Source organism: Perca flavescens, chromosome 23, assembly GCF_004354835.1.
Source record: "Perca flavescens isolate YP-PL-M2 chromosome 23, PFLA_1.0, whole genome shotgun sequence".
Classification (NCBI taxonomy): domain Eukaryota; kingdom Metazoa; phylum Chordata; class Actinopteri; order Perciformes; family Percidae; genus Perca; species Perca flavescens.
The window spans coordinates 15,252,212-15,264,352 of NC_041353.1; the positions used below are offsets into that span (position 1 = coordinate 15,252,212).

General features: G+C 42.0%; 1 long non-coding RNA gene across 1 annotated transcript in view; it reads right to left on the minus strand.

Moving 5' to 3' along the window:
• The window catches only part of LOC114549910 (uncharacterized), a 190,935-nt gene that overhangs the window by 159,023 nt on the left and 19,771 nt on the right, over positions 1 to 12,141 (minus strand). The window lies entirely within an intron of this gene.

The following is a 12,141-nucleotide window of genomic DNA, read 5'->3' on the forward strand; positions in this document are numbered from 1 at the left end:
AGTGATGTTAACAATAAACCATTTAACATAAACCGACAAAAAGAATTTTGATCGATTAATATTCAATAATCATTTCAATTATTCATTGACAATCATTTTTTTTTAAAGTTTGTTGCATGGTAAAAGAAAAAAAAGGCTATACAATCTATTATATAGTGCAAACTTGTAAGCTCTTTTTATGCAAAGTTCATGGCTCTCACGACTGACTGCTGATCGGCACTCCAAACGGCCAGCTATGTGACGCATGCCACAATATATCAATGAGGACCGGCGGGTTAAATCAGCAGTCCTACACGCCGAGTATGACAGGCACACACACAGCTGACAACCTCGCAACTAAACTAATTGACGGGGTGGAGACATAACGTTCCGTGTCCGCGGACAGTGGGGAAGTGGCTGCACGTGTCCACGACAATGCACGCATCATAGTGGCTGCGCGACCGGTACAAGTCCGCATCTGTCCGGGGACGCTGAAAGCGCACATGTCCCAGCCTCCCAGACAGGTGAACCAGGACAGTTCCCTGCTTGACAGTTCACGGTTAATTATCGGTTAATTAACTAGGGTCGGCTATCTGAAAAAACAATATATAAAATAGCATCCATAGTGCAAAAAAAAAACAAAACATTAACAGCAATAAGTGCATCTGTGATATGCGTTTGTGTTTAAAAACATACATTTTTGCTCATTTGCTTCTCAAATAAAGGAGTATGAACTGCAGCACCTGCTATTAGAATGTAACACAAAGTTAAACGCTTAATTTGTTGACATTCAAATAAGTTTTGCCACTTTGACAGCATGTGGTTAATAGATCATACATCATGGTGATTTTGAATTGGGCTCTCTTAATTGTGGGACAGAACCTGCCTTGCTGTTCATGGACCTCAAACTATTTCTTAAAGGCTCCTGAGCTGGAGAGGCACCTCTGCAGCCCCACATTCAGAATCCTGTCTGCATGCATTGTGTCTGAATGGGTAGGTGGTCTACGCACGTATGCAGTACCTGTATCTGCCTAGCCTGCCTTACTGAGAGCTGGGGCATTAATCTGCCCTGACTGATGATGAGCATTAGCATACAGCACGTACCCGGTGAAAAGTGTGTGCAAGTAGTGCATGTGTGTGCGAGAGAAAAAGGGTAAAAGTGAGTGTGTTTAAGTGCAATTTTGAACACGCATGTGAATGTTTGCACAGGCATGCGGTGTCTGTGTGTGCATGCGTGTGCGCGAGTACAACTTCTATCCCCCCCCTTCATGACTCATTCCGACCACTTCCCCTGTACTTCCTGTCATTAAGACACACTCAGCCTTCCCTTCCTTCCTTCAAAAATATTCTCAGCAGTTTTTTGTCAATCCAGTAATAATTCAATTTAGCAGGACTGGCCGGGTAGTGACTGCCATTAGTTTGGAGGAGGTGATTTAAGATTGATGACTTGTGTCCCCTGGGAGTCGATTCAGTCAGGGGGGCACGGTGAGGAGAGCCCACCGATGGCCGGGGCTCTTCGGCTGCACTGTGCGTGGGAGTCGTCGAGCGAATTAAGGTTCCGAATTGATTTCCTCCAAATTTGAGCTGACTAATGTGACAAGTGGCAGCTGTGAGCGCCTCACAGCCGCGGCCTCGGCTGTCTCCTCCGGGCTCCTCACTGTGACACTGTGCCGATGCAGGCAACGGAGGGAAAGAGCTGCACCGCTGTTCATGCACGCACGCACACGCGCACACACGCACGCGCACACACACACACACACACACACACGGCCACTTCTCAGGATGGAGACAGACAAAGACATGCAGAGGTGCCATGAAAAAACACACACACACACACACACACACACACACACACAGCAAGTGCATTCACCTTTACACACACACACACACGCCGCCACTCCGCCCCTGTGACACAGTGTTGTGCGGAGCTGCTCACCCATCAAACTCAAGTCAGTGACACAAATTACAGCCGAGGACTGGATGAGGAGAGCGTTGCTTGGCCTTGACACAGACGCACCCACACAGCTGCAGTGCTGATGTGTACACACACACACACACACACACACACACACACACACACACACACACACACACACACACACACACACACACACACACACACACACACACACACACACACACACACCTGACAAGGAACAGGTCAACATAATGACACCGGTGAATAATTCAAGAGAAAACCAAGAGTGAAAGAGAGAGCATAGTGAACAGAAAGAATAGAGAGAGATGGTTGATATATACAGTAAATAAAAGAAAGAGTGGAGGGAAGGAATCACTGTGAATGCATACTTTACATACAGCACTGTATTTCTTTCTAAATCATACACCTTGTCACAGACCTGTATACCATCATGGGAATGTTTTATTCAAAAGGCTGCTACAGAAGGTAAAGACCCATTAATCCATGACTGTAGTTATTTTCCCCCTGCATTAGGACAAGCTTTGTATGACAAATGTGCCTTCTTCAAAAAGCAAAGAAATTGGACTTAAGGCAAAAACGCATTTTCCTCCCCTGCATCAAACTAACGGGCAGCTGATGTGTTTGTTTTTAACAGCTCCTCGTCTCACTCTGAAAGTCACCAGAGGTCCGCCTCCGCCCGTTTGACAGGTTATAGACGGCTTGGAGGAACAGTAAGCAAACAGTGTCTGGTTTTTTTTTTTTTTTTTACAGAAACAAAAAAAATGTGCAGCCCTTGACGAGTCAACGTTGGAATTGGTTTCACGCATGAATGCAGCCTTTAAGACAAAAGCACCTCAGGAGATAATTACAGTGTCAAGCATACCCTGCCAAGTGCCTGACGATTGCCCAATATTTAGCTTTAATTAAATCAAAGCAGAAATGTAATTTCTCCTGAGTGAACTCCACACAGAGTGGATTCCCAGAAACACACAACATGGCTGACTAATACATTTCCTTTGTCCCTGTCACATTGCCTATTTCTTGTTATGGCCCCAAACCCTCCGTGTCCTGGAGGTAAGCAAACTCACAGGAAAAAAAAAAATAAAAAAGCTTCTTGCCGCGGCATACCACAGCTTTCTCGCCTGGTGTGTTTACATGTGTTGAAAAACAGCCTTAAATTAGCCGTAAACAATTGCAAATTGTGTCCGGGAGCGTTTTAGTTAGATTCTGAGTGGAATAGTGTCGAGGGGCCGCTCACTTCGATGTGTCTGTTGCTGGTTTTTCAGCCTAAGTAATTTGCTTTGTTCAAAGTCTTAACGCTCCTACCACCTGCTTTGTAAAGTGTTCTTTAACATATCTGACTCATTTTCTGTTAACTTTCGTAACAGTAGCAGCTTTGTCATTTCTAAAGCCAGTACAATGTGTCTACATGCTGAGGTAGGAACAATTACAGCTTAATAGATGCAAAACTTAAGGCAAAGTACAATATACATTTTTCTTTTCTCCATCAACATTTGAATATGAATACAAACATGGAGGTAAATGCACTTATACCACATGCTAGATGAAGTGAGAACAAGTAAAGGAGTACTGCAGTGACAACTTACGTCAGTCTTAATGATCGACATTAGTGACACAGTTCTATTACGTACTTCTGACTTGTGTTTTTCATAATGTGCTGCGAAAGGAGGCTGCTTAGAGTTTGAGATTTCCCCATTAATGTGTGCATGCAAGTGTATGTGTTTCTCTCCCCCAGACAAGGGAATTAAAAACAGCTTCTGTCTGTTTGGACTGCAGTACGCAGCAAGTGGATGGCAAAAGGTCAACACAAAATTAATATGAGCATTAATATTCCTAATGCAAACTCAAAGCGCTCTGTGTGTCAAAGTTTGGGAGTGAGGTCTGCACAAAGTTTAATAAGACCTCTCTGTGTGATCTGTGCTCAGCACCTGGCGAAGTTCAATACGCAAGCACGAGTGAATGCAGACGCACACACACACGCACGCACACACACACACATTGTAAAATTGTGAAATGTGTTGTATACGTGAATATTATGAATCTTGAAGCTACTGATCAGCACAGAGTGTAGCGGTGAAGACGGGGCTGTGGGGTCTAATTGATTGTAAAACAGTTTAAAAAAGTGGCTGAAGTGCAAAAAGACTGAAAGGCTGTGTCGATCGCTAAGGGATGTAATTACTGTTATGGTGTGAGGAGGGATTTGACTCTACAAATTCCTTTAAACTGTCGAACACTGTATGTAAACACTGCGGCACTGCTGCTGAAAAAATAGAGTCAAATATAGTAATAAGTTCTACTGCATAAGACAATAATGTCTGTGGTTGCATCTACAGCATCTATATAACAGTGGGATTTAATTTATAGACGTGCATTTAAAAAGACAGCATTTTAAGTAAACAGCCATTTGTTTGTGTTCTTTTGTGACGAACTAATGCAGGAGGCTTGACTGTTCCCCATCTGTGGGGCTCTACCTGGTGTTATTTATGTGGGTCCTTGTTTGGGATGCACAGCCGCACACATGCCTAATTAATCCAGCTGACAATTAGCCTAGATATTGTTTCAATGGCAGCTGAGCGCAATTAGCACGTGGCGGTCTGCATATGCCAGCGACGACGCAGATTAGGCGGAGGTGCAGGCGCTTGTTAAAATCTCTTACCTAAGGCCACTTGTGCAGAACTCCTCCTAATGATCCTCTAAATGTTGTTGATGGAGAAATAATCCATTTTCCTTTTGTTAAGCAGTGCCTTTGGAGTTTGGAAACCTGGTTAACTCAATAAACCACTTCATTAGCATTCCCTGATTACCTGGTGCACTTGTCTGTGGCATAAGAAAGGGATAGAAATCAAAATCGCTTCTAGATCCAAGATCATCACTGTCAGCAGGGCCAGACTTTACTTTTTCTCAGGGTCCCCAACATCCGACAAGACCACCTCAAAGTTACACATGCAACTTTGTTCCACGTGAGATCTAAAAAAAAATAAGAAAAAAGAAAACGATACAGTGACTTACTGACTCTCATGATATGCTATGGGCAAAAAGAAATCCCATTATTTTCTCCTCACCAAGAGGTTTCTACTATTGTCCCGTGACATATGTTGGAGGCCCCATTTGTGAGGCCTCAACAAGAAATAGAGGGAAAAAGTAAAGCAGGAGAGGAGAGAAACGAAAAGAGCTAAGCAGCGAAGCATCACACCCTGATCAGGCTTGGCTGGACTGTGTTTTTTTTTTTTTTTTTTTGCCACAGCAGTTGCCTGGGTGACGCTTCGCAGACCGCGCTGACCTTCCACAATTTCCAACCGTCAATCTAAATGGGAGCCCCTTATCTCATCTTCTCCCACACTCACTCCCCCTTCTTTGTAGATGTGCACATCTTTTTATTCTAAATCCAGTCATTATTGTTCCTCTCCACTGGCCAGCAGGAAAAGCCCTGCTGAAGTTGGAGAGTTAATTGAGCATGTCTCTCTCACTGCTGGCTCTGAGGGCTGTAGCGACTGGCTCCACTGTCTGGCTGCTTTGCTTGCTGGCAAGCCTCTTTCTGCTCGATGTATTTGCCGAGATTGCCAATGCCGGGCCTGGCTGAGGATGTCTTGTCCACCGGACTTCACTTGAGCATTCATGTCTCGGCTGCGGAAGCCTCCGCTCATTACGGAGGGAGAAGTGTCAGAACTGGAGAAACCAGACGGCTAAGACTCCTTTAATGTAATCTGGACATAGAACTTTTTCCTCCTTAATGATATGATAGCCTGACTTTATTTGAACTGGTGCCTTGTCAGGCCTAACAGCTTGAAGTTACAGGACCACACAGCTCCCAGCATTACAGGATGGTAGACAGAGAACTTAGCCGAAACTGCTTAACTATGCAAGTCTTTTGTACTTTTATGATATAAAATTCACATAATCTAAGCACAGGCCATCTTAGAACTGGTACAATGTTACCTAGGCAACACTTAAAACACACACTGAACAGACTGATATATCTCCAAAAGATTTAAAGCCTAATCTGAAATGTTTTTCCCTCCTTGGGGGAACTAAAGGTGAAGTCAGTTATCTGGCATTATTTGGTTTAAAACATTCCCCGCAGTATCCAACATCTCTACCTATTTGATTCACTTTGAGCATGTCTCTCTCCTGGATGCATTCATCCTCCCCAAACTCCTGAGTTGGAGTGGTTCGCCTCAGGCAGAGGAAGCAATAATGTGAACCCTGGAGAGCTATTCAGAGTGAAGAGGAGAGTGGAGAGGAGCCTCCTCCACTGTTCTCCTCCAGCGGGCCGTTTGGGAGGCTAAACGGCGCCGATATCCCTTATTAAACCATCTGGCTGATGCTAATTAGATTATCAGAGATAAAGAGAAGGAGTTTTCTTTGTACATTTTAATGAGATAATGTGTCAGGCAATTGCGAGGAGAAGCGTTATTTTCCGAGTGCAGAGACTTTCAGGTTAAAGTATATAAGAATGAACAGATGCAGGGGAATGATTAATAGTGCTTATCTGGAAAGATCTTGCCTACATAAGAGTGGAAAAAAAAGATTAGGAGAGTAAAAAAGTCCCAAGTTTTTTTAGTAGCTTCCTTACTACATGAGCAATAAAAAAAAGAAGGTGCCTCCAGGGTTCAAAGACACTTTAGACAATTACAAAACGTATCCTCATATACCCTGACCAACAACAATCTGACCATATCGGATTACTTTTGCAAAGAACTTCGACTGCAGTGCACTGCTGAATTAGACCACCAAGTAGTCTTGTAGCCATCCAGGCACAGGTTGACTTCCAGGCTAAAGATAGTCTTGGAAGCTTTTGGCCCTAATGAGAGTGAGGAGGGGCACTATTGATTAGGCTTGTCACCAGAGAAGAACATAAAAGTACACATTCAATAAGGGACTTCATATCCCGTTCGGCTAGTGTAAAGGTTAAGTGCTGGAGAATATTGCCAGGATCAATAATTGTCTGCAACTTCACGTATGGTCCACTATCTCTGCCTATCCCTGCTGCTGTTCAGCCTTCACAACACCAACTGAAGTCACATGTGAAATGCCACAGGAGGCTTACGGGACTTTCTAGCTCATGTCTGACAGACCTATTTAAAAACAAACACACATTTTTGCATGCTGTGGCCCCCTTTACTGTATAACACTCTGAGGAACTGGAATGAAGATAACATCGTTGCGAGCCATCAACACATTGTAACAGCAGAAATTGGATCTTATTAAGATTTAATAGCCTTACGTACATAACTGCCGCATATTCTCCTCTAACAATAAATAAACTCAATTTCCCTATGGTAATGGGAAGAGAGGGGCTCCTTAAGCAAGACAAATGAAGGGTTTGCAGCACCGAGTAACAACATTAGCTGGCTAATTAAACAACAATGGAGGAAGCCGCTGACTCTCGCCATAATTATGCAATGTGGTTTAATGAAAAAGGTTAACTGCGCAGAAGAAATAGAACCTCAGAGTCTCCCTACGCCAGGCGAGGATGGCTCCCAACAAACACAATCCCTCCTATTTGTCTCCCTCTTATCAAGGAAAAGGGATATGCATTCCTGCAACTGCATTGTCTCTTCCTAATGGCAACTCTATCCACTTCACAGATGAATGCACGATGAAATGGAGAGAACAGCAGTATTATGTGGCCCACAGTATTGCTGGGGTGACTGCAGTGTTCACAGAAGCACAGCTAACTGTCAGTCTGACAGAGTAGAGGAGAGAAAACGCACATATACAAGTTATTCGAGGTATTGTTCAGCGATCAAGAGATCAGTGTTCAGTGAGTATGTGATGTGTTTTGCAGAAGATGCTGTGTGTGTTCTTTTTGTTTTAAAAAAAAGGGGTTTCTAGTCTATTAGTCATCCCAACCAATCTCACCTAAACAGAATGTTTTTCCAATAGGATTTCAAATGTCATTTCAAGCAGATGTGATCTGACTGTGTTTGTAATAATAGGATGTGAAGGGCATAGTTCGTTTCCAAGCAGAGGACTCTCTTGCTTCCTCTCAAAATGCAATTAATTGTGGTTCCATGCTGTGAGGTGTTCATGGCTATTCCATGTGGACTCATGTTCATGCAGACGCTTAAATATTCTATTAATTGATAATGTAAATACCCTTTGGGTTTGGAAGATCTCTGATGCGTTGCCATAGAGCCATGCTGGAGACTCCTGCATGTAGTGGGTTATACAGACACACTATTAGACCCCTTAGAAAAAAAAAAAAAAAAAAAAAAACAAACACCTGCTTTGCTCCTCTTTCCTGAACCCCATGACTTCCACAAATGTGGGTGTGAGCTTACTTTAGGTCATACGAAGACTGGTTTCTACATTGTGGGCCATGTGCTCATAAGACATGCTTGTGAATGTGTTTTTATTGGGATAGAGGTTGCACTTCCAAATGTTGGGTTATGGGCTCACCGTGAACCCTTTTCCCAATAAAAACCTGGGGAATGTTGGGGAACGAGACGCAGGTGGGCGCAGTCATAGACGGAAAAAGAGTGAGAGAGGGGTGAGAAAGTTATGTAGAGAGGTCAACTTCAGTTAGAGCGGCTGACCATATGCCAACACTGCTAGCTGAGTTCCACACGTTTAAACTCTATGATAAAACAGAAACTAATGACTTTGTTAGAAATTACAGTGCTATGGCTGTCGCAACGTCTGATCTGTTCATCACCACTCTAATAAATGTATAGATTTCTCCTTAAATTGTTTATTATCCCTTAGTGATAGCATTCATGGAGGTTATGGCTGCCACTGTTTGCATTCCATTAAAAGATCATTTATTAAAGCAGCTACAAGGAGTTTCGCAGCGAGTAGTAGTTGAAAGGAAGCAGGAGGAGAATTTTCTTCAGAAAATTGTATTTTTGACGTTATACAAAGTATGTTGTGGTTATGGTTGATACTGGGGCAGGATAAGCAAAGAGAAAAAGAAAAGAATTCACTGAAGAACCAAATAAATAAAAAAAAAAGCTAAAAAGTGAAAGAGCGTGTGCGAAAACACAAGTCAACTTTGGTCTGTAATTCAACAGAAGGAAAGAATTACAGGATTTGAAAAGGATTCAAAACCGATCTTGAATTGGCCCTCTTTTTATTCATGAAATACTTTGCGAGACGTGGTTTTTACGTTAATATATGAATTTAAATTGGTGGACTTTTTTTCACCATCGTCATGTTACAGTTATTAATCTTACCGAGCCAGAAGTAGATACATTACCTCATCGCTATGCATCCTGCTGCTGTTTGAAAAAGAAAAACAGCATTAAAAATAATCAAGATCAAGATCAAGATCTGTACGACATGAAGCGGTGGCACACATGGAAACACTACCGCTTCTGTCCACAGGGGCCGCAAAAAATCAAAACAAAATGAAAGTTCCGTGTAGTTGTTTTAAGCTACAGAGTGACAGAGCAAAGACTGCATTCATCTAAAGTAACTAATTAGGTAAAGAAACCGTGTAAAATGGCCAAAAATCCAAAGCGGAGACTTCTAAATGTCTTTACACCTGTGAAAACGATGCCTTGGTCAAATACAATCTCTATATACAATATAACCCTTTTTCTAAGCAATGTCTGACCTTCAAGCTCCGACAAGCTAGACCATTGACTAGAACAACAAATATTTTGCAAGTACACATACTCATCTCTATGGCTTCTAGGGCCTCACATTTGCTGGCATTCTTTCTATTTTTCTTTTTTATCATCACTGCAAGAATTGTTGATTCGATTTCAAAATTGTCAAAAGTGTAATACAGAGCACAACGATTTTACAACAAATTCACAAAAAAAAAACAGGATGTACTCTATGAGGACAACAGAGGCACCGCCAAGGCCCAGGGCCATGTTTTATAGATTTTTAAAAACATTACTTAAGTCTGGCAAAGGGAACAATAAGTATTTGGCTTTTTGTTGAATTACATGCTGAAAAGCTTGAATGCTAATATTCAACTCATGCCTCAGATGAAGTAAGGTAAGTAAGATGCTTCCTGTGCATGTCGACACTCTAAAAGCACTCGCTGAACAGAGCCAGCGTACGGCATGCAATCTCCTGCTGAGGCAGCAGGTTATTTATTCACAGCAAGCTGCTGCCAAGGAAGGCTTGGAGAACAACTGCAATGATCAATTATACAATTCTGTGATTGTACATATTGTATAAGTGTTAATTATTCACTAAACAAAGTGACATAAAAGTCCATTAGTGTTGCTCTTCCACAAAACAAGAAATTACTCCCAGCATAAGCCTGATCTTAGGAATTATGTTTTATTGGTGTGGTGTTTAAAAAATGCATGATACAAAATATTTATCTTTTTTTTTTCTTCAAAGGCTTGGGATGCAAATCTCAGATGATGAGCTCTAAATGGATGCCGTCTTCTCAAAAATGTATGCACTGCACAAAGCCCTCTCCCAGCATGCAGTGTGAGAGGCTTTTTTCATGAATTTGTTATGAAATGTGGGTTGACAAATATGAAAACATGAATATTGAAAGCATTTACAGCATTTTACTTTGTGAGTTGACACATTTAATATGCTGATTAAAAGCCTACAGTTCTAAATTACTGTGGGTGACTGCGTGTGTGTGAGTCTGCGTTAGTGTGCGTGCGTTTGTGTGTACGCATTGTATGTCTTAGGCACTTAAAATGCATTCTGCAGAGAGAAGCTCACTTAGAAAACATTCTTGTACCTTGAGGCTTTATAAACACACTTGCATTACACAGATAAGATGCTGCTGTGCGTATTGTTCAACTTCAAAATATGCACTCATTGCATTCATCAAAACCTCCATGTCTTATTAGAATGGAAGTGCATTAAGCTTTAATACAGACGCCTGAGAAGCCTAAACACAAGTGAACAGCTACCGCGCGAACACAGCACACATCAGCAATGTGGACACACAAAGGCAGTCAAAGATTACCATTTAAATGCTTTGATATAACCACGCACATTTGATTCTTGAAAATTATAACAAAGCAACGAGGCAGATGTTGAAAGAACACATTGATAAGCAAATTTGCAATGATGTTCTTTTGTATTTGTGATAGAATGAGCCACAGTGCAAGCTACAGTTTGACTATTTGACAGAGAAATCCAGAACAAAAGATGCTAACGGATATAGTGAGCCGCAGATGACATTTCAGGGAAAAAAAATATATATAACAGAATTATATTTCTAATAGAGCACATCTACAGTAATTTCGAATTCTCACTCTCCCCTCATTCTTTTGTGGGTAACACACCTCACTACAGGGAATTCCACTTCTTACTCTTTTAATATTCAGTGTTTGACAAAAAAAGGAAAAAAAGCCCACCGCTTTGCTCAGAAAGAAAACGGGTAGATTGTCAGAGAAGAAAAACGATAAATAGCACTACAACTAGTGTGATTGAACCTTGTTGTGTGAAGATCAGAGTCCCAAAATCACACCTGACAATTCAAACACCAAAAGCCAAACACACACACACACCCACACACACACACCCACACACACACTTCATGTGTCCCCTGTCTCGCTCTCCGGGGTGCTGCTTTATTAATGAGTTTGACACATAAAAAGCATCCGGAGGACGGGAAGTGTCACTCATCAAAAAAGGCTGTTTTTGAACAGTCTTGGCGCATGTTAAAGAATTATTCTCTTTCATAAGGACAAGAGACAATCAGTGATTGCCAGGGTGTTTTCAGATGACCAGACTGTGAAGCCTCATTCTCAGACATGGCATGAATATTGTATGTAAAGTGTGCAAAGTTGGGTTGCCTGGTGGGAAAGAGAGAGGACTGAAGGCTGTAGACATTTGGTGCTGTTCATTATGACTGTTTGCAATGGGAAAGAGTGTGTAGTTTGTCTGTGTGTGTGTGTGTGTGTGTGTGTGTGTGTGTGTGTGTGTGTGTGTGTGTGTGTGTGTGTGTGTGTGTGTGTGTGTGGATGAGACAACATGAGAGAGTGATTAATTTCATTGATTTAATGCAATGTTTTGAGTAAATACAGTTAGGTGTAAACCACAAATGAGTTGAGGAGATCAATGGAATTGATTTTTTGTGAATAAACTTTCAGTCTTGCTCAATAAACTCTGCTTTCTCAAGACTGACCTGCCAAGGCCAGTAATAACAAACCGCGTTATGACAAGTGAGTGAAAGCCTCACCACACACAATCCACGGCATAAAAACATCCCACAATCACTTGGCCCTTCACTTACCTAAAGATACACACGCACAAACCACCCCATAAGTAACGCTCAACAAATGTGTGCC